The sequence below is a fragment of the Schistocerca serialis genome, chromosome 4, assembly GCF_023864345.2.
Source record: "Schistocerca serialis cubense isolate TAMUIC-IGC-003099 chromosome 4, iqSchSeri2.2, whole genome shotgun sequence".
Lineage (NCBI taxonomy): Eukaryota > Metazoa > Arthropoda > Insecta > Orthoptera > Acrididae > Schistocerca > Schistocerca serialis.
In genome coordinates, this window is record NC_064641.1 from 739072770 (window position 1) to 739094534 (window position 21765).

Sequence of the window (21765 nt, forward strand, 5' to 3'; positions counted from 1 at the left end):
GAAGCGTATTATTATGTTGTAAGTATAACACAATAATTCAAGTTTCAAAATTGCTGACGAGTAGGAAATTTGTGGTAAGGACTATGGGATCAAACTGCTGAGATCATCGGTCCCTAAACTTACGCACTACTTAATCTAAATTAAACTAACTTACGCTAAGGGCAACACACACACCCATGCCCGAGGGAGGACTCGAACCTCCGACGGGGGGAGCCGCGCGAACCGTGACAAGGCGTCCAAGACCGCACGGCTACCCCGCGCGGCTGCTGATGAGTCTTCTGGGCTGTGGGGTCGTAGTAAAAGGGACTTTTCAGCCCTAAAGTTTCGTTCGGAGCTGCGCTCGACGTCATCGGAGGTGCTCCTGGCGACGCGGAGTCTTGCCCATTGACAAGTCGGACGTCGGAGAACGACATACACACTCTTTAAAAGTGGGCGTGGTCGAGTTTACACGTGATAAGCAGAGATAATCTTTGTCAAAGATAAAACTTTACTACCGATTGTCGCCTGTCACGGATAAAATCTTAACTATCGGTTCTGCAGAGAGACTGTCCATGTATAATGGAGTGTCACGACTTCTTCTTTTCTGTTAAAATTATCACTATGTTTGTACATATTCTGTACAGTGGTGGATAATAATTTGTCACAGTGTATAAAATTTTGGTTTCGGAAAATTGCACTACATTATTTCCTGACAAGAGCATGCTCTGCTACACACGATTTTTCTGTTTTGCCTAGTCGGCAAAAACTTATGTTCTTTCATTCTTGTATTCACGTTTCTCTTCGTAGTTCCAATGTAGAGCGCTCCACATGTACACGGTGTCTTCCATTGATCACTTGGTGTCAAAGGAGGACGTTTGTCCTTTCATTGCGCGATCAAGTATTAAAGCTACAAACTTTGTATATGTCTTGAGGCAACGTAACTCACAAATTTCCCAAAGAATATTTATCCAGTATTGGTTTTTTCTCGTTTTCTCGCAGTGTGATCGGCTGATAATGGTTTCTCAGAACGGGAATCACGCCTTGTGTCCCAGTAAAATACTTGTCCTTTCCGGCTTTCTAGTTCAGGCAAGCGGCCCAGCCATGACGTGTGGAACATATCCGATCCTCCCAGAGCCACTAGACGTGGCCAAGAATGGACAGCGAAAGCCGCCGCTAGTAGGCCGCACGCGGTCGGAATGAAGCGCATCTATCACGCTTCTGGTCACCTGCACCAGGAGCGGATAGCGTCGCGCGTGTGCGTGTGAGAGAGAGAGACGGACTAAGACGACTTCATTATCGAGTATTTCCTAAGGTCCGGCAGGAAGAGGGGTCACGGAGCGGTGTCCCGCTAGCGCCTAGCGGCAGGTGGATGCCAGCAAGTGTGTCGCTGACCTGGTGTCCTCACCAGCCCGACCGACACCGCTGCCGCTGTCACCTTTTTATAACTTCCTATGGCTAAGGAAGGTGGCCACGGTGTTATATGGAATGACCAGATGTGTACTCTCCCAGGAGATGAGGATCAACAAAGAGACAACTGGGTGTGGGGGGACGAGGGAGGAAGCGGTTGCGATTATGATCTCGTCTTACCTGGGTACCGCAGCCATTCTAAAACTAACTAGACGATAGGCAGATTGTCCAGACAGCAGACGTAACATGTTGCGGGCCAAGCGTTGTCAGGGGCACTGCAGTCGCACTGCCGAGTTTTCAGGTGAAAATTAACATTCAGTAGTTTTGAATTGCAAAAAGTAGAAAAAATGTAAATGTCATATAGCATATGGGGCCTGGATATTCCACGAGGTGGATGCAGCCGCCCGTCGAAGTGGCGCTCCTCCTCCGCGCTCATCGGCCCTTTTCCTTTTGAATTTGAGAGAGGTGTATCTTATGTGTAACTGTAGAGTACAGGTGAGTGTGAGGGATGGTGTGTATAGCGTAATGTATGCATTGTATGCTGCTGCTGCTGCTGATAATGAAGATTAGACGAGGGACAGGGTGAAACCTCGTTGTAGCACATAACCTACACCTCTCAAATATCCCTAACGGGGTCGCCGCGTTTGTTTTTTCCCACCGGTGTGTTTTTTTACCCATCCAAGTACTAAAGGGGCCCGATGTTGCTTAACTTCGGTGATTGGACGAGAACCGGTGTATTTTTTTTTTCTACCGGTGTGTTCAATGTCCCCACTCGATGGACGAATTATCGACAACAGTGTCACATAGCCAAACTTCATGAGACATTGTGGAAAGGTTCGGAGTTCAACCCAGGACACTGGCACGTTGACTGGTGACAGGGACTTTACCACAACACCTCCCCCCCCCCCCCCCCCCCTCCTTGCCGACGAAACACTGACACTGAAAATTTGATCCACCATCACGATTTGAACGCCATGGCACATGCGTGCTTAGCGACCTCGGTATTGAAAATATAGCTCCGATCCATATAAACCCGAACTACTTTAATTAATCATAACACTTGAATCTATAATGGGACACATTTGCAATTTTGGGAGATACTAATGCACAATTAAAGAAATGGCTCTGAGCCCTATGGTACTTCACTTCTGAGATCATCAGTCCCCTAGAACTTAGAACTACTTAAACCTAACTAAAATAAGAACATCACACACATCGATGCCCGAGGCAGGATTCGAACCTGCGACCGTAGCGGTCGCGCGGTTCCAGACTGTAGCGCCTAGAACCGCTCGGCCACTCCGGCCGGCAAGGCACAATTGGTAGATTTCATACATACATGCATGCATGCATACATACATACATACATACATACATACATACATACATAGTACTCGCAGCAAATGCTGGAACTGCTCTTCATCAGGTTCGATGCATAACTGTACTTGTTTCATCATATTCTGCGATGTTCTGTGAAGTTTCACAAATTGCGACATCGTCAGTGAAGTGGAGTGTATCTTCGCCAATGTTGTTTATTTAGCGTATTACAAATTGGCACAATAATTTCATTAGCATATTGTGAACTTGCACCTCGACACTGTAGATAGTGTTCGCGTTACACTGTTAACTGATCCTGCCTAAAAATCGTTCAAACCAGTGGTCATTAAACTGCGGCCCGAATCAAGTACTCATGCAGCCCGCGATTCTCAGCCGTAATTTATAAGAACATGCTCTAGCAATGATAAGCCGAATCAATAAGAGCACACAAACAGCAACACTTCATCAGGTTCTTACAGTGTCACAAATTTTGGGTCGCGAAGAGTGGCAGCAGCAATCTGAAACGTGAATGGTGCCGACTTTTTAATGATCAGTACTTGGGGCTGGTGGCCAACTTATCGCGCCCTTACTGTGTACCTAATCTACTGGTGGCGTACAAGATGATAATTGATGTGCGTTACCGATTAATAATAAGATCGGTACATATACAGTCCGAGGTGCTAACACACAATGTCAGTATACGTTCTTAGGCAAAAAAGTTTGACGACCACTGGTTTAAACAGTCGCCAAATCAGAACTAGTTTGAATTAAGATTAGTGATAATCTGTCTTTCTTAGAGCTACATTTGCGAATCTACTTTACGTTCCTTTCGCCAATTTTAAGTTCAGCCATTGTACCTTTGCAGCAGCTGTGCACCGCGCTTCAAAGTTTACACGTATGCTTTAATATTTAACACATTCTCTCCCGCCAAATGTCGCAGTGCTAGGTTTCTATCTTCGATCCGCAAAGCACAACGTAGATCAGATGTTCTCTACCGGTAGTTCGCTGCGTTTTACAGCCTACGTTAGTACTGTGGAGTGTACCGCGAAAATTTGCTGTGTCAGAATTTTAAGTATTATAAGTTTGCAATACGACAGGTTTTACTTTTTACCGCAATCTGCCGGCAGGCGGCAAACAATGGCAAAAATCTAGAACGGCAATTACCTTACTTCTCCCGCATAGTGAGAATAGGATCACCATCACCTTGGTAACTTAATTAGTTGAACAGTCAGCCTAAGAAGGAACTGGTCCAAAAAATTTATTTCAATTTAATGACGCAGATACTTGTTATTCTTAAAAGGGAAGCCAGACTTTATGTTAGTGGAATAAAACTTTATGAGAATTTGCCTTCACATTTTATTCGAAAGCAAAACAACACAATTAGGAATACTATATGAAGATGATGTGGGGCGGTGCAGTTCGTAAGTGTTACGGGCCGCGCGACAATGATTGTAATTTTTCTCAACGTACCCATCACCTGTTTTTTCCATCCTCTATTCACTGTCTTTACATTAAGTTATCGTTTAATTGCAAATAATTTACATTGCCACGTACTGTACATCTACATATTGTTGTGCAGTATGTAGTCTCTTCTCCCCCTGCCAGCTTTTTGGGTTCCATACGTCAACCGGTAAAAAGCGAACACTTATAGGATCACTTTGTTGTCCATCTGTCTGTCAGTCTGGCCGTCTGGCCGTCCGTCCGTCGAAAAACCCTTTTTCCTCAGAGTCGTGTACACATATACAGTTGAAATTTATGTCACATATTAAGGTGTGTGGTCCTTTGGTGGCGAAAGAAAGTTAATATTCTAAATCAATGTAATCAAACGATCGGCGATTTTGTCACATATTTTTTATACTCTCGCACTCACGCCTTAAAACCTTTGGGATACTTCCTGTTGTCCTAGAATCATAAAATTTAGAAAGAAAGAAGGTTTCACAGTACAATTAAATCAGGAAACTATTAATTTGTAATTATATCACTCGAAAAAATATTTATGCCATTCGTTCAAACTTGAAATTAAAACACTATCGAAACTTTTGGAATCCCTGGGACCAACATCTTACGAGTATCGATGTCGAAAATACGCAATAATGGCAGAGATTCTCGATTCCCGGAATGGATAATCTGTATACATACATAATTAAGTCTGTGCGGAATCCAAAGCGTGCGAGTCCTCCTCGTACCTGGTCAGTTTTTTCTCACTGCAGTCGTCGGAGTTTCAGGCTCAGACGTCAGTTTTAATTTGCTTACGAGTACTAAACAGGACGCTCAAGCTAGAGTGTGAGCAGTAACTACATTGGCAATATTTTGTTAGCGATAGTGCCGTACCTCAGCACTCGTCCTGTGTCTACGGAGGAAATAGCTTAAATATTGACTGTTAGATAGGGCATAGTTCGATTCGTACGTCTGTTGCTTCGACAGCACTTCATCCGAAACCGATGATCTTACACTGCAACATTGGCCTCCAGGGTCTCTGATCGCACGGTATGTGATTTCTTTTGTGATGATTTGTGGAACACTCCTATGGATCTCCGCTTCCAATAACTTAGAGTGAACTGCGCCGCCGTATAGCAAACATGAGTGAATATAGTAACTTTAGACCTGATGAACAAAGTATGGGACGATTTATGCGACGAGTTCGACTGTTCTCAGGAGGTATATCGTGGCTCCTTTGGAAGGTACTGAATGGTTGTAATTACTACTCGCGGAGGTTCACTGTGGGCTGTAATTATCCGTACGGCAGCGAAATTTAGTACATATGCTAATGCTGTGTTGCGGAACCGATTTTCGGTGGAAAAAAATTTGTTCAAATTTTGGTCACCAGGTGTAAATCTGGCGCTATTCAGCATTTCGTCGACGTCTCTGGTGCTTATATAGAACTAACGGCGTAAGCGGCGGTTAATGATAAAATGAAGCTGGTGCCTTTCTTCTTTTTTTTTTTTTTTTTTTTGACCTTTTCTGCCTACGTCCCGTTTCCAACCCATTACATATGCAAACATTTATATACGTCTTTCTTGCATCAGCGCCAGATTTGCACCTGGTGGCCACAACTGGAACTAGTTTTTTCCAGGGTAAATCGGTTCCGCATTAACACATTAGAATGTCTACCAAATTTCGCTGCCATACTTTAATTACAGCCCACACTGGATCTCTGCAAGAAGCAGCGCTTTTTTTATTACAACCACCCCATATACTGAACTTTCCTTAAAGGTAAATACAAACTTCGATCATAAACGCGACTGTGAAAAGTATCAAAAAGGTTTGTGCGTGTGCATGTTTTAAGCTCACTTGGCTTATACTGTACATTTTAATTTTGCGGCTGTCGGTCACGGGTATGGGATAGTCGAAAGACAGAAATGGTTCAGATGGCTCTGAGCACTCTGCGACTTAACTTCCGAGTCATCAGTCGCCTAGAACTTACAACTAATTAAACCTAACTAACGTAAGGACATCACACACATCCATGCCAAAGGCAGGATTCGAACCTGCAACCGTATCGGTCGCTCGGCTCCAGATTGTAGCGCCTAGAACCGCACGGCCACTCCGGCCGGCCGACAGAGAGAACACGCTTCGTTTCTAAGAGAATGTGACCGAGCTGCCCCGTGCGAAAACATGTCTCTTTGCTTTTTGAATACTGACTGAAATATCATGCTTTGAAAAGTTGATCGTACAGGTACTGATTTTTCCGAATTAATCTTTCAGGTCCACGTATCCTTTTTAAAATTGTTCAAATAGTAATTTGTACCGACAACACAAGCTACTGAAGACGACGACGACGACGACGACGACGACCGCGTTTCGTCCAACGATATGATATGTAATTTCGTAAACTTTTCGCGAATAAACCGCGTCATTGCTCACTAACATCCTGCAAATCGAAATAATACTTCTACACCCGTAATTCATCAGTTTCCAATAAGTTTGATGCGATGCATCTAGACACTACCCTTCCGTGCGAAACTCTAACGACTCCCTACTCGCATATTGCCGCGTGGCCGGTATACTGAAACCTGCACAGTTTTTTTTGTTTTTTTTTTATTTCAAAATTATGAAAAAATTTGTTTTTAATGAATTCTACCATATTCCTAAAATGATTTAGAACTTTCAGTTAAACTATCCAAAAATTTAAGACTTAGTACTGCATGTCACTTTTACCAGTGAATGTCAAATTCGATATTTATAAGTTCGGGATTACTTACACAACAAAATTTCTTTAAGAAGTTTACTGTGAGTCAAGGTCAACAATAATTAACGTAATTTGAATTTCAAACTTGTTTTTGTGATAGTTATAGTACATTTGGTAGTAGACGTTACTAGAACTGCATTGACTGATGTTGCTAAGAGAACAATAGACGGTTTTTTCACGTTCTGGATCCTAATTAAGCATCAGAAACTGTTTAAAAAATTATGTTGCTAATATAAGTCAATAACAGTTAACGAATTTTGATTTTTCTGTTATTTTTTTTAAGGTGGGCATAAAGTACCCTCTCCATCGTGTTGCGAGTTCTGGGAAATGCGTTGGTATTGCTAGAGTTAGGCATACCTGCCAACCTTAGGAAACCAAAATTCAAGAGATCCAGTTTTAAAAATCGGGAGATACGGATGATCAAAAACCTGGGCTCTTCCTCAGTATAATCCCGAGACAACTGAGTCTTTCCCTATAAACCTTTTCTCAATTTTTTTTGTTTCCACGTTTTTGAAATACTGATTTTTCCACTAAGTGATATACAAATGTCACATCCACAAAGAGTACAAAACGCACAGAAGAGACCTCCCCTACATTCGATAATGCACGGAAACTTCCGAATATTGTTTCAAGAAAACATTTATATATTTTGTGCCATAATGAGGAACAAAACACCGAAGCAAAATACTACGAATATGATGAATCAGATGATTCAGGTGACAAAATTACACTCATAATCATCAATTCTAGAGATTTATACCGATTATAAAAACGTTAATTGATAAGCAAAACGACACTGCACAAACATAAGTCCAAAAAGAGTACAACACTAAGCAATACGAGTATACATTCTACAAAATGCGTGGGTAAAAGGAAAATATGAACTTCGATACTCTTGAGCCAGTGACTTCTGACCATCGTGCAAAAAAACTGAGATCACGGGTTTTCAGAACACATTTTTTAGGTTTTATGATAATTAGCTAAAAATCGGGAGAAATAATGGAATGATAGGGAGGTGGGAAAAAAGCGAAAAGTCGGGAGTGTCTCGCTTAAATCGGTAGACGTGGCTACTTTCGGTTAAGGGATACGATTTACTACGTCATACTACTAAGGATAGCAATATCCTTTACAATATGAAATATGCACCTTAATAAAGCGAAATTGTTCCCTTGAAAATAAAAACTTTGTAGTCATGTGCCGAAGTTAACGTCCACCCCACGTTCACACCTACATTCATTTACAAGATTCAGATGTGTGAAATCATTTGAGTCTCTTTGAACCACCCTGTATATCGACAGTTCCGAATTCCTGGGAATTCTCAGTTCTGTCCATCACTAGCTTACAACACCACTGGACTCAATCAAACCCACCATCTTCAGGAAAGTGGACTCTTAAGGGGGGTAGGACGTCAAACGGGCCGACTTGGAGCAGGAGAGGCATCTCAGGACATTTTAATTTTCAGTGTATATGCTTTTACAAATAAATTCATAAAACTTTGTCAGCATCACCAGGAAGGATTCAGGATTCACACTCATAGCAGTGGAAGTTCGAAAAGACAACAAAATAAATTTTTTTTACGTGCGAAATTTCAACATTTTTTCACTTACTAATGGCTGCATTTGTTGCTATAGGTACACTTTTCTTCATAAGTTAGAGAGATTCTTCGATGAATTTTGCACAGCATACATACCATACTTACAGGTATATGAAACTCTAGAATTTAATTAATTTATGAAAAAAAGGATGAGCTGTTTTATTTTAAACTTCATGATTAGAAAAAAACAAATTTTATAGTTATTTGCCTCAATTTTTACCACAGTTTTTAATAGATTTGGAAAATTCTAGAGTTTCATACCCCTTTAAGTATGGTTTGTATGCTGTGCAAAATTCATCGAAGGATTTCTCTTAGTTATGAAGAAAAGTGCACCTATAGCAACAAATGCTGCCATTAATAAGTGAAAAAAATGATGAAATTTCACATGTAAAGAAAGTTATTTCTTTATATTTACTAAGATGGTATCTGTTCTTTCGGACAAGTCCGAACTTTCGGACAGATACCATCGGTGACCAAGCAGCTCGTTAGATTGAAATTACAATGAAATGAACAACCTTAGCTGCTTACAGCCGTAGACATACGTCAACGGGGACAGATGAAAATGTGTGCCCCGGCCGGGACTCGAACCCGGGATCTCCTGCTTACATGGCAGACGCTCTGTCCATCTGAGCCACCGAGGACACAGAGGATAGCGGGGGTGGGGGCACTACGAATGTAGTGCGGGACAATACGTTGAGAATGTGGGTTTCGCGGGAGGCAGTCGCGCTATCCTCTGTGTCCTCCGTGGCTCAGCCGGCACGGTAGCTCAGCGTGTTCGGTCAGAGGGTTAGCTGCCCTCTGTAATAAACTGAGTGAATGGGTCAATAACGAACTTCAAAGGGCGTCTGGGGACGTCCGCCACAAACAATTGCAACGAACTATAACGAACAAAATGAGATTTAAAAAAAAAAAAAGGATTGAGCGTCTGCCATGTAAGCAGAAGATCCCGGGCTCGAGTCCCGGTCGGGGCACACATTTTCGCCTGTCCCCGTTGACGTATGTCAACGCCTGTAAGCAGCTAAGGTTGTTCATTTCATTGTAATTTCAAAAATTATTTCGTTATTACTTTCGAAGTTCCACTGCTAAGAGTGTGAATTCTGAATCCTTCCTGGTCATGCCGACAAAGTTTTATGACTTTATTTGTAAAAGTATAGAGAGTGGAAATTAAAATGTCCTGTGGTGCCTCTCCTGCTCCAAGTCGGCCCGTTTGACGTCCTACCCCCCCCCCCCCCCACCCCCCTTAAAAAGGTAAAGCAGAGAACTCCAAGATGAAGTTTACGCACCAGATCGTCTTACTTTTTGCCAGCGCCTACAGAGATAAAAAGGGGCACGTACAGTGGAACTGGGTATCGAACCGGAGGCCCCTGTGGGAGAGCGCCAGCCGGGAGGGCCGTCTGCGCGTGGCGCGTCGCCGCCACATCCTCCCGGTGACTGTCCACTCCGCTCCAATTGGGGCGAATTGTGGCCGCTCGTTGAGGCAATCAAGCGGGATTGGCGGCGGCCTTGCGCGCAAGTTAAAGCGCGTTGCATCACAGGAGGTGGCGGTTCCGCGCTGCAGGCGTCTGTCTGCACGGGCGGCGCGCCGGGCCGCCACCTGTCCATGTCCACGTCCACCCAGCTTGGACCACCAGTAGCAGCCGTGCTGTCTGCCGCCGCGGCCTCGCCGCGCCTGTGATAACGGCGCGCCGCCCGTCCCGCCGCTCGCCAGATGACCCACATCCTGATTATCTACATACCGCCGCCATTGGCGCAATTGGATGAGTGTCGCGAATTGCAGATTAAGCTTTGCAGTTCGATCACACGTCGCTTCCGTGACCTTGCTTCGCTTTGCCAGTAGTGCGCTGAGGCACGTGGTAAAACAGCTACCACGTTAGGCCGAGGATGAGACGTGATGGCCTTCCTCTTTTGTAGCCGTGGCGTAAGTAGACTGTGGCAGCCGGTGTGTCTCCTGCTGGGCGGCGTTTCTGTGGGGGTGCAGTTTTCTAACAAGCGAAAAAATTAGGAAAGGAAAAGGGGGCGGGAGGAGGAGGAAGCTGGCTGGTTGGTTGGTTTGGGGGAGGGGAGCAAACAGCGAAGTCATCGGTTCCATCGGGTTAGGCAAGGATGGGGAAGGTAGTCAGCCGTGCCCTTTCAAAGGAACCATTCCGGCATTTGCCTGAAACGATTTTGGGAAATCACAGAAAACCTCAATCAGGGTGGCCAGACGTGGGTTTGAACCGTCGTCCTCCCGAATGCGAGTCCAGTGTGCTAACCATTGCTCAGAAAGAGGAAGAGGAGGGTTGGAGGCATTAAAATAGGTAGAGGGGAGAAGATGCGTTAAAGTAAATCACGAGCAGATTCGGATTGGACTATGTTGAGCAACAGGGTGGGTTGCCTTTTTTCTTCTGTGGATACGAAGTAAGACAATACAGAAGCCCGCCCGGTTAGCCGAGTGGTCTAACGCACGGCATTCCGGACTGGGAAGGAGCGCCTAGTGCCCGGCACGAGTTCACTCGGTGGACTTGTGTCGAGGTCCGAAGACCCGGCTAGTCTGTGGGTGGTTTTTAGGCGGCTTTCCAACTGCCTCGGCGAATGCGGGCTGGTTCCCCTTATTCCGCCTCAGCTGCCCTACTTCGGCGATTGCTGCGCAAACAAGTTCTCCACGTACGCGTACACCACCATTACTCTACCACGCAAACGTAGGGGTTCCACTCATCTGGTGTGAGACGTTCCCTGGGGGTTCCACCGGGGGCCCAACCGCACTATAACCTTAGGTTAGGTGTGGGGCGGCGAAGGGGTGAAGCGGTTCTACGCGCTACAGCCTGGAATCACGAGACCGCTACGGTCGCAGGTTCGAATCCTGCCTCGGGCATGGATGTGTGTGATGTCCTTAGGCTAGTTAGGTTTAGGTAGTTCCAAGTTCTAGGGTACTGATGACCTCAGAAGTTGAGTCCCATAGTGCTCAGAGCCATTTGAACCATTTTTGATCATCTTGAGACCGTCGTACCATTATGGTAGGTGGTGGCGGTGAATGGAGCGGGTGCTACAACTCCACGGTACGTGAACTGCTGGTAACACCCGCTCCATTCACTGCCACCGCCTACCATAATGGTACGACGGTCTCAAGATCGTCAAAAACTGACGGAAACCAGTTACCGTAAAATAAATGTGTTTGCGGTCGAGCATGTGTTCATTTTTAAAGCTTACTGTTTCGTTTAGTTACCAATTCATCAGTGAAAAAGGAATCGTCTTATTGTTGCAACCAATGAGAAAAGTGGCTTGTATATTTTTTCTCGTTTTGACTATCATACGAAAAAAGAATGACTGAAATGTATACCTTTTACTTATTCATAATTACGAGTATTTAAGCAACGTCTCATCGCATTTTCCCAAAAAACCTGCAATTTTAGACGATTTTGTTTGTGCAGACTATGGAAGCGGAAGCTAAGAGATTTCTTGCTCAAACTGGTAACTAAGGAGTTTTCGGCTTAAAATCACTCTTAACTACTATACTCTACAGGTGCCTCCGTAGCCTAGGTCGCCAACGCACGCCTGTGTAGTGGCGCTCGACTCGGAGGTATGCCGCTTCGAATCCTGGTGGTGGATGAAATTTCCACTGCAAGTATTTGGCCAGTTACGGGAGGGGTGCAGTGGTGATGGCGCGAGGTTCCGGATCAAGAACCTTTGCACCAATGTCCTGTATTAAATTACAAATCTCTCCTAAGATTCATGGAATGAGAACATGTGGGAGCATTGATGGAGTCCGTACGTCGGATGGGGACGTTAAGCTCTGCTGCCCCCTTGGCGTTATTCGGGAAGAGTAGGCTACGTGAAGGCAGAGAGTTCCACACTTCCTAACAGGCCGGAGGCAGGCACTGACAAACCACCTACTCTAGGACCTTGCCTCGGCCATCTGCTTCCCTGTACTCATTCTCTGAGTACAGAACTACTTTGATTTTTGAATATACTCTACAGACTTTGATATCAAGCACATGTATTGTGATTTTGTATTATTAACACCTCTCAATCTGGAAAAATAACGAAAGAGATTTAGGAGGAGGCAAGGGACGAAGATCAAACAAGAAGTGATAGGAATGTGGAAATTTGGCTGGACGTGGATGGGGCGGAGAACACGCAAAACCTAAGTTTGCCTCGGGCGCCAATTATCTCGTTTATACAACTGTACGAAAGTAATAATACAGGGCAGAGCGAAATTTAAACTCATCTCCGCCATGCTGATTTGAATTTTATATTTTTCGTTACCTGATGATGAACGCAACCGGTAATTAAAATTACGGCATTTTTTTTTCAAACAGCAGTTGAGGTGCCTATTTATACAGTCCTTAAATAGGGGAAGTGTGGAAGTTTTACACTCATGCTCATAAATTAAGGATAGTTGCAGAATGTGGTGCCACACAACGTGGCACTAAACAAAACTGCCGCTAATAGCATAGGCACATGGGGAATACACGTGACACAGATCTGCAAGTCCACGGTACTGGTGATAAGTTGAGAGAACCGTCCCGAAACACATTTGCTACAAAACGCCACTGTTTCCTGCGCATGTACCCCGACACCAATATGGTATATGATCACCATGCACAGGTACACAGGCCGCACAACGGGTTAGCATAATCTTGATCAGGTGGCCGTGCTGGGGTATAGCCTCCGAGTCTTGCGCCAGTGCCTGTCGGAGCTCCTGAAGTGTCATAAGGGTTTGAAGACGTGCAGCGATACGTCGACCGAGATCATCCTAGACGTGCTCGATGCGGTTTAGGTCTGGAGAACAGCCAAGCCACTCCATTCGCCTGATATCTATGGCAGATCGGTGGGACCGTGCGTTATCATCCATCAGGAGGAAGGTGGGACCCACTGTACCTCTGAAAAGGCGGACATACTGGTGCAAAATGACGTCCCGATACACCTGACCTATTACAGTTCCGCTGTCAAAGACGTGCAGTGGTGTATGTGCATCAATCATAATCTCACCCCACACCATCAAACCACGACCTGCATACAGGTCTCTTTCAAGGACATTAAGGGGTTGGTATCTGGTTCCTGGTTCACGCCAGATGAAAACCCGGCGACAATCACTGTTCAGGCTATACCTGGACTCGTCTGGGAACATAGCCTGGGATCACTGTTCCAATGACCATGTTCTGTGTTCTTGACACCAGGCTTTACGGGCTCTTCTGTGACCAGGGGTAGATAGCTGTTCCAGTGGCTGTGGTAAGGTCCCATGCAAGGCTACCTGCAGTACTCCGTGGCCGTCTGCGGGTACTGATGGTGAGATATCGGTCTTCTTGTGGTGTTGTACACTGTGGACGTCCCGAACTGTAGCGCCTGGACACTTTTCCTTTCTGCCGGAATCGTTGCCATAATCTTGAGATCACACTTTGTGGCACACGGAGGGCCCGTGCTACAACCTGCTGTGTTTGGCCAGTCTTCATTCGCCATAGTATTCTACCCCTCATAACGTCATCAGTGTGTGTTCTTTGAGCCATTTTCAACACACAATCACCATTAGCACGTCTGAAAACGTCTGCACACTTACTCGCTGCACCGTACTCTGACATGCACCAACACACCTCTGCGTATGTGGACTGCTGCCAGCGCCACGGTGCGACGACCGCATGGTCATACCACCAGACTGTTGTTTATGAGTATAGTTACTTTAAAACGTGCTGAACCATAGTGGCAACGTAAGCAAAGCGGGACAATGTACTGTATTCTCAAGGGATAAAAAAACCCTTACAGTCGGGTTACTGTGGAGACGTGTTGACTTTCGCTAGAGCGTTTTAGGGAAAACAGAGGAAAAGTAAATTTGCTGCACTAGGCCAACACTTCCTGGTAAAGCATTAGCGGAAAGCGAGTCTAACTCGCTTTACTGCGGCACGGCCAGAAGCCCGTGACGCCGGGTAAACACAGTTTTGCATCAGCCGCCGCTTTTGAGACGCTACGTTCAAGTTATTAAAACCTCAGGTTAGCTACCAGTTACGAAAAAAGCAAAGGAAAAAAGCGGCTGTCCAAAAAGAAATGAGCAGGCAGCGGACACACTTAATGAGGTGAGCCCTTCAAAAGGTACCGCGACGAACTCTGCACAAAGGTATCTGCATCTCTGTTGTTCTCCTCGGTCTCTGTTTTTAGTGATGTAGCGGCGCCTCTGAATCATTAGAATTACCGTGATTAACTGCTGGCGACGCCTAGCGTCGAAGTCTCGGTTTGTTTCCAGTTACAAACAAAATGATTTCAAAAGCGAAATTACGTGTGAATATTCGACGCAGCTGTCTTAAATCAATCTAGTACGATATTCGGTTTACCGATATGTATTAGCACTGACAGTAAAACACTGTGAGTAGCGATCACTGCAGCAGCGACTGGACAGCGCCACTACATGGCGCTAGCAGACAGGGCGGAGCAGGGTAGCATGCAAGTAGGGATAAGCTGGAGAAGAACTGCTGCTGCGGTACCGGTTGTTGTTTGTGTTTCACAGTCTCTGTTAATAAATATCTGTAGAGCGAATGTCGCACTACACTATATTTAATTTTGGACCGCTTAACTCAGGATACTTACCTGTTACTCGCCCACGTCCACGAGCTGGCAGTCTACCAGCTGCAGAAAACTTTCCAGCCAAGTAAAAACAGCCATCACAGGCTGATTTTACCCATTGCCAACTACAAGACCGAGGCGGTTTGTGAGTCCACAAGCAGAGCAGAATAAATAACAGAAACTGATTTTCCTGAACGTAGGCGGAAAGTAACAGCACTAGCCCCATCTACGTGTTCGCATAGGCACAGTCTCCAGACATGGGTTCACAGTCTTAGTGCTAAGTGACAGACTGGCATTGGTCAGTGCACACTTCCATTTTATATCGCGTAAATTACTACATTCCCCAACTTATAAGAGTTTATTACTGTTCTTGCTGAAATCAATAACTTGACACATGTATCTCTCAAATTCTTCGGCCGATTGGTGTTTGAATGATATATTTCTCGGAAGTGCAATTTAGTGTAAGTTGTGCTAAAGCTGCAACCTGTGGTGACGGTACTCACGACTCCAGAGAGTACCGCACCAAAATCGATAAACCGCGCTCGACACAATCGTAGCGCAGCAGCCGTGTGGATTGACAGTGCGAACTATACCGATATCCGCCAGGGGCCGCAGCTGCCAAGCCATGCGGATCATGTGGGTGGATAGCGATCGGTCGATTCCTCGTTAAATACCGGAGCATTGAGCTACGGCTGACAGTTCTCTTTAGTGTGCCGATCGTGTGCAGTCTCCAGTTACCGCTGAGAATTTTTCTGGCTGAAGATAACCTACGCCGTCCTCCTGCATTCCCGACGTAAACGAAGTGCAGATGTAAACAAATTATTATTACATTACAAAATTTCACTGATATTATTAATCGTCCCTTAGGCATCAATAGCATGTTACCAGTAAGCGTGGCGAAAAGTTCTGTTTGGGAGCTTTTGACAACACTCGTCCCCGCCTTTCCGTCCCACCCGCGCCACGCTCATCCAAAGAACAAAACTATGCTTGTCCGATACTAAAATGTAGACTTTCACTGCCGGAAATGTCATGTCCATTATAATTATCCGGGCTGTTATGCCGCGGTCGGTTGATGAATTCTGTCTCAGTTCCCAACGTTTCGTCCCCATCTGCGGGAGACATTTTCAAACGGGTCTGTAACTCGATGGAAGGTCCAACACACCCACTGACTCGCTACTGACTGCCGCTAAATTCCGTGTCTGCGCGCTCCCGCGCCGAGGCGAGACGTCACGTGTTTTGAAAACGTCCGTGCAATTGGCCGCTGTCCGCTGCCGTCGATCGCCGTTGCCTTCACCCAGTGGTGGACGGGTGGTACACATCTTCTTCAACACGGGCATCCATATACCGTTTAATTTCATGCCCTCCTCCTTTCGACTGAAATTATTAGGGTGTTTGGCGATTTCGATTGCCTCCCTGTAGAGCCTTTCTTAATATCCGCTTGTGGCCGCCAGTACTTGCGTCTCCTCAAAACGAATCTGGTTGTTACCTGGTTGGAAAGCAATAGCTGAGCGTTCCGTTTCTCCTCTTCTACAATGGCATTTGTGCTCTTCAAAACGTTTTGAAACAGTTCTTTTAGGGCCAAGGACACTGGGTGTTGTGTGCTGTCCTTAGGTTAGTTGGGTTTAATTAGTTCTAAGTTCTAGGGGACTGATGACCATAGATGTTAAGTCCCACAGTGCTCAGAGCCATTTGAACCATTTGAGCCAAGGGCCAAGGGCGCTCGCAAGCTGGAGTGTATAGGATCCCATGCAGCTGTGGAGATGTTTATGCGGGGACCACTAAAAGAACTGTTTCAAAACGTTTGGAAGAGCACAAGGGCAATTGTAGAAGAGGAGAAACGGAACGATCAGCTGTTGCGGAGCATGCTTTCCAGCCAGGGAACCACCATATTCGTTTTGAGGAGAAGCAAGTACTAGCGGCCAGAAGCGGGTATTACCAAAGGCTCTACAGTCTACAGGGAGGCAATCGAAATCGCCAAACACCCTAATAAGCCGGCCGAAATGGCCGTGCGGTTAAAGGCGCTGCAGTCTGGAACCGCAAGACCGCTACGGTCGCAGGTTCGAATCCTGCCTCGGGCATGGATGTTTGTGATGTCCTTAGGTTAGTTAGGTTTAACTAGTTCTAAGTTCTAGGGGACTAATGACCTCAGCAGTTGAGTCCCATAGTGCTCAGAGCCATTTGAACCATTTTTTGAACACCCTAATAATTTCAATCGAAAGGAGGAGGGCGTGAAATTAAACGGTATATGGATGCCCGTGTTGAAGAAGATGTGTACCACCCGTCCACCACTGGGTGAAGGCAACAGCGATCGACGGCTGTAGACAGCGGCTAATTGCACGGACGTTTTCAAAACACGTGAGTCACGCCTCGGCGCGGTAGCGCGCGGACACGGAATTTAGCGGCAGTCAGTAGCGAGCCAGTGGGTGTGTTGGACCTTCCATCGAGCTACAAACCCCCTTGAAAATGTCTCCCGCAGACGGGGACGAAACGCTGGGAATTGACACAGAATTCCTCAACCGACCACGACATAACAGCCCGGATAATTATAATGGACATGACTATGCTTGTCCGCCTCACAGCCGCAAATTCCTTATCCTCTGGTCTTTCTACTGTCCATGTTTCGCTTCTGCGCAGTGCTGCTCCAAACGTTAAGATTCCCTGAGCTACAGTAACTTAGTTTCCGTCCTGTGCTGCTTTAAAGCGAGCAAGAGAAATGTCACAGTGGGTTATGCATGTCCACTGAGTCTGTGTGCTCACTGCACCTAAGCAGATGCACACTTTTCCGTCACCCCAGGGTACACACTTGTTGCTCTACGTGCAAACGGATCTTATCTTGCTGGGTTCCCACGCGGTGTCACGGATGGCTGGTCGCACTTTCCTCTGCGTCAGCGGCCAACTGTTCGGTGAGGGTCGCAGGTGAAACTCTACCGTTCGCCGGGTCAGTGCGGCCAAATCTACTGTGACGCCGTCTTTAACACTTCTCGTGTACACCACACACGTAACCAAGGCGTAAAAATTGAACTAAAACAGTGTTCATAAGCTAATATCAGTTTTGCAATGATCTCACCGTTTTGATACGGTGCGACTTCGCACAAGTATTCATTAAATAAAGGAAGCTTTAGTTCTGCCACTACGAGACATGCACTATGTGACCTCAAGTGTCCGGACACCCCTTCCAATGCAGAACTGACAACTAGATGTCACTGGAGACGAACCTGCAGTAGAAAAGGTGGCGGGGAGTATCCTGTTTTCAGTAGACAAGCAGTAGCAGAGGGGCGGATCTGTCAGGAGAACTGTGACTTCGAACGAAGACTAGCGTTTCGCAGTCACCTGAAAAACAAATCCGTCACTAAAATTATTCCACTCCACCTTGGTGCGGTGACACAGCAACCTTCTATTGCTACTATTTAAAAACAGTTAGGTCTATGCGAATACGGACCGGCCTCTGGGGCCGTGGTAGCATACGGCTGTTTACGGTTTGCGCGCTAGGTCCTGTTCTGCGGTGCTAAGCCTGTCGTCGTTTCCATGAGGTTGCCTTTTAGTATGTTTCATGCGACATCGTGCCTTCTTGACAGATGCTTTTTCGCTGACAATTTCTGATCTTTTAACATAACCTGATGATGCCCTATTCGGGAGAAACGCGTTGGTCTTAAGTTAATAAAGAACATTCTGCAACATACCACTGGTTTTTATATAGTAAGTTCATCAGGGACATTTCAGTCCTCCCAAAGCTGTCCAAGGGCACTGTTGGCAATGTGACTGTGCCGTCAGAACTCGAAGGAACAACCTCACTCGAGGCATGACGAGGCAAACCTTGTGTACTGACGGACAGGGACCGTCGACCACTGCAGAGGTTTGTTATACAATATCGCATGACATCAGCTTCCGCTGATCCTATCCGGCCGGGATTTGGGGTGATGAATCACACTGTGAATCACAAATGAGTTCGAAAGTGCCACCAGCATTCCAGATACCACAATGACTGTGCGTAGGTAGTTAAAAATAATGGAGTACAAAGGTCGAGCAGATTCTCATAAGTCACACACATCCGTAGTCAAAACTCAGCGACGATTGAGGTGTTGTAAAGACGGACGCCGCTGGACAGTGGATGATAGGAAACGACTTATTTGGAGTGATGATGATTAAGATAATGATGATGGTTGTGGGGCGCTCAACATAGTGATCATCAGCGCCCGTACAAGTTCCCATTTCCAGTCTCGCTACTTCCCGAATGATGAGATGATGAAGATGAGAAGAAAAACACCCAGTTAATGGGCGGGGAAAATTCCCGATCCGGCCAATATTTGGACTGACGAATCACACTGTGAATTAGCGTCTCGATTTCGCACCTGACCCCAGCGTCCAACATCATAACCTTCTCCGGTTTCGGCTCTTGAGCTGCCATTCCTCCACAGACATTCAGACACTTCACTGAAAGTGTCCCCAGCCGAGTTCCGCCCTTCATAAAGGTGAAGGATGAACATACACCGTAATAATGTTCACTAACAGGTGACAGGATATTTTTGATCAGACACTGTATGTACAACCAGCTTTACACAATTTGTCCCAAACATTATACAGGTTGATCCAGCTGACCCTATCGAGAGATTTTATGCAACCCGCAACACATTAAAATACACCCGCAAGATTTTGCAATTCTCTTGCTTGCTATGCGGAGACTATTAGCCTACAGAAAAAAAATGAAGATCATTTTTGTAGGAAATTCTGCTAAGGACAAGTGTATCGTGAATTTTGCAAAAAGTCGCGATTTGATTTTGTACGTAGTATGATACAGTGCAAAACGCATGGATCATAGAATATCGGAGATTACACTAAGTTCATCTTTCTATGGTCAACAGTGTACAGTGTGCGTCTTTCGCACCGCATAGAGAATGTTTCTACATGCGTAAACAGCCGCACAGCAATCTCAGTGGCTGGATCAAAACCAACGCGACAATAGGAGAACTGTACGTGATACAACCGAAAACCAGTTGGGCAACAGATCGTGTTTTCGCCCGTGCTTCTTATCGAGCGGTCACTGGCCCTGTAGACCACGCACTGCATCAATAATCAGTCCCCATTGATCCTGTCCGTTGTTTCCTTCAATCGTACTACATTCAAAGCTTCCTCATCTCTCCTGGTCGATCCAGGCATCTTTTCGTTGTAATGTGGGCAACGAGAGCTTGCTTAGGAAGTCTGCTCTCTGGCATACGCATTACGTAACCTGCCAACTGCAGTCGTTTGGTCTTTTGATACTGTAAAATGTTGGGCTGGTTTATGAAATATATTTCATTATCCTTTCTTGCTCTCCAAGATCTCCGGCTCTCGCTGGGTCCAGATTTTTCTCACTGCGTATCTTTCACATGATACAATCTTTTGTATTTTCATTTTAATCAGCATCTAGCTTTCTGAGTCATACAGGACGATAGGAGCGTATAACGCCTTTATACCTGTGCATTTTCGCAGAATGTGATATGGCTTGAGACTTGAACGTATCTCTCAGGGCATATGGACATCTCAAGCGAGCAGAAATTCCTTCGAAACTGCCTGGCAGATTAAAACTGTGTGCCGGACCGAGACTCGAACTCGGGACCTTTGCGTTTCGCGGGCAACTGCTCTACCATCTGAGCTAGCCAAGCACGACTCACGCCCTGTCCTCACATCTCAGATGGTAGAGCACTTGCCCGCGAAAGGCAAATGTCCGGAGTTCGAGTCTCGGTCCGGCACACAGTTTTAATCTGGCAGGAAGTTTCATATCAGCGCACACTCCGCTGCAGAGTGAAAATCTCATTCTAGAAATTCCTTCATTTACCGCGATCCCCATACCTTGCTCAATGTACCAGATGGTAATAATTGAAGTGCAGCTACCCACGGGGGTCCAATGTGGGCTGTAATTGTCGTATGACAGCAAAACTTGGTAGAGAAGCTAATATGTTAATGCAAAACTGATTTACGCTGTACAAAAGTTCAAAGTTTGGCCACCAGGCGCAAATCCAGCGCTGTACAGCATCTCGTAGAAGTCTCTTGTGCTCATATTCAACAAACTGTGTTAAGTGGCGGTTAATAACAAAATCAGCATGTCCCATTCCTAACCCACTCCTTATGGAAATATTTCTATGCGTCCTCCTTGCATTTACACTGGTTCCAAAACCGTCCACGTGGTACTTTTTGTTGTTGTGGTTTTAGGGCGCAAAACTACTACGGTCATCAGCGCCCGGTCTGTGACTTAGGTAAAAAAAAAAAACTGGAAACCAGCAGCAATGGGAGCGAAACTCAAAAAAGTGGGGAAACAAAAAACAGAAGGAAAGCTTATAAAACCACTATAGAAGGGAGAGCGGTGGGGTTGTCCACAAAAAGAGCTTCAAATGACCGACGTCATCTCACTGACACTAATAAACTCGAGAACGCGATCGGCTGAGCGCGTGTCATCTGCTAAAAGGGAAGATATATCAGGCGACAGCTGTAGACGGGGCGTAACGGAGTGAAATAGGGGCACTGAAGTAAAAGGTGTCTCACCGTCCACAGTTGAGAGCAGTGGAGACAAAGAAGGGGAGGATCGCCACTTAAAAGATGTCGATGGCTAAAAAGACAGTGCCCTATCCGGAGTCTAGTTAAAATTACCTCCTCCCGACGACGAGTTCGGGAGGAAGAGGTCCAAGCACAGGGAAGAGCTTTCACGTCCCGCAATTTATTATTTGGAAGTGTCGACCAATGTGCGTGCCATAAAAGAGCAACACGACGACATAGAACAGGT

The 21765-nt window shown here is 45.8% G+C and overlaps 1 protein-coding gene and 1 non-coding gene across 4 annotated transcripts in view; both read right to left on the minus strand.

Annotated features, from left to right (window-relative positions):
* The window catches only part of LOC126473259 (transmembrane ascorbate-dependent reductase CYB561), a 302748-nt gene that overhangs the window by 89946 nt on the left and 191037 nt on the right, over positions 1–21765 (minus strand). The window lies entirely within an intron of this gene.
* On the minus strand, positions 9051–9124 carry Trnat-ugu (transfer RNA threonine (anticodon UGU)). Its single transcript has one exon. It is a non-coding gene; the product is annotated as a tRNA-Thr (tRNA).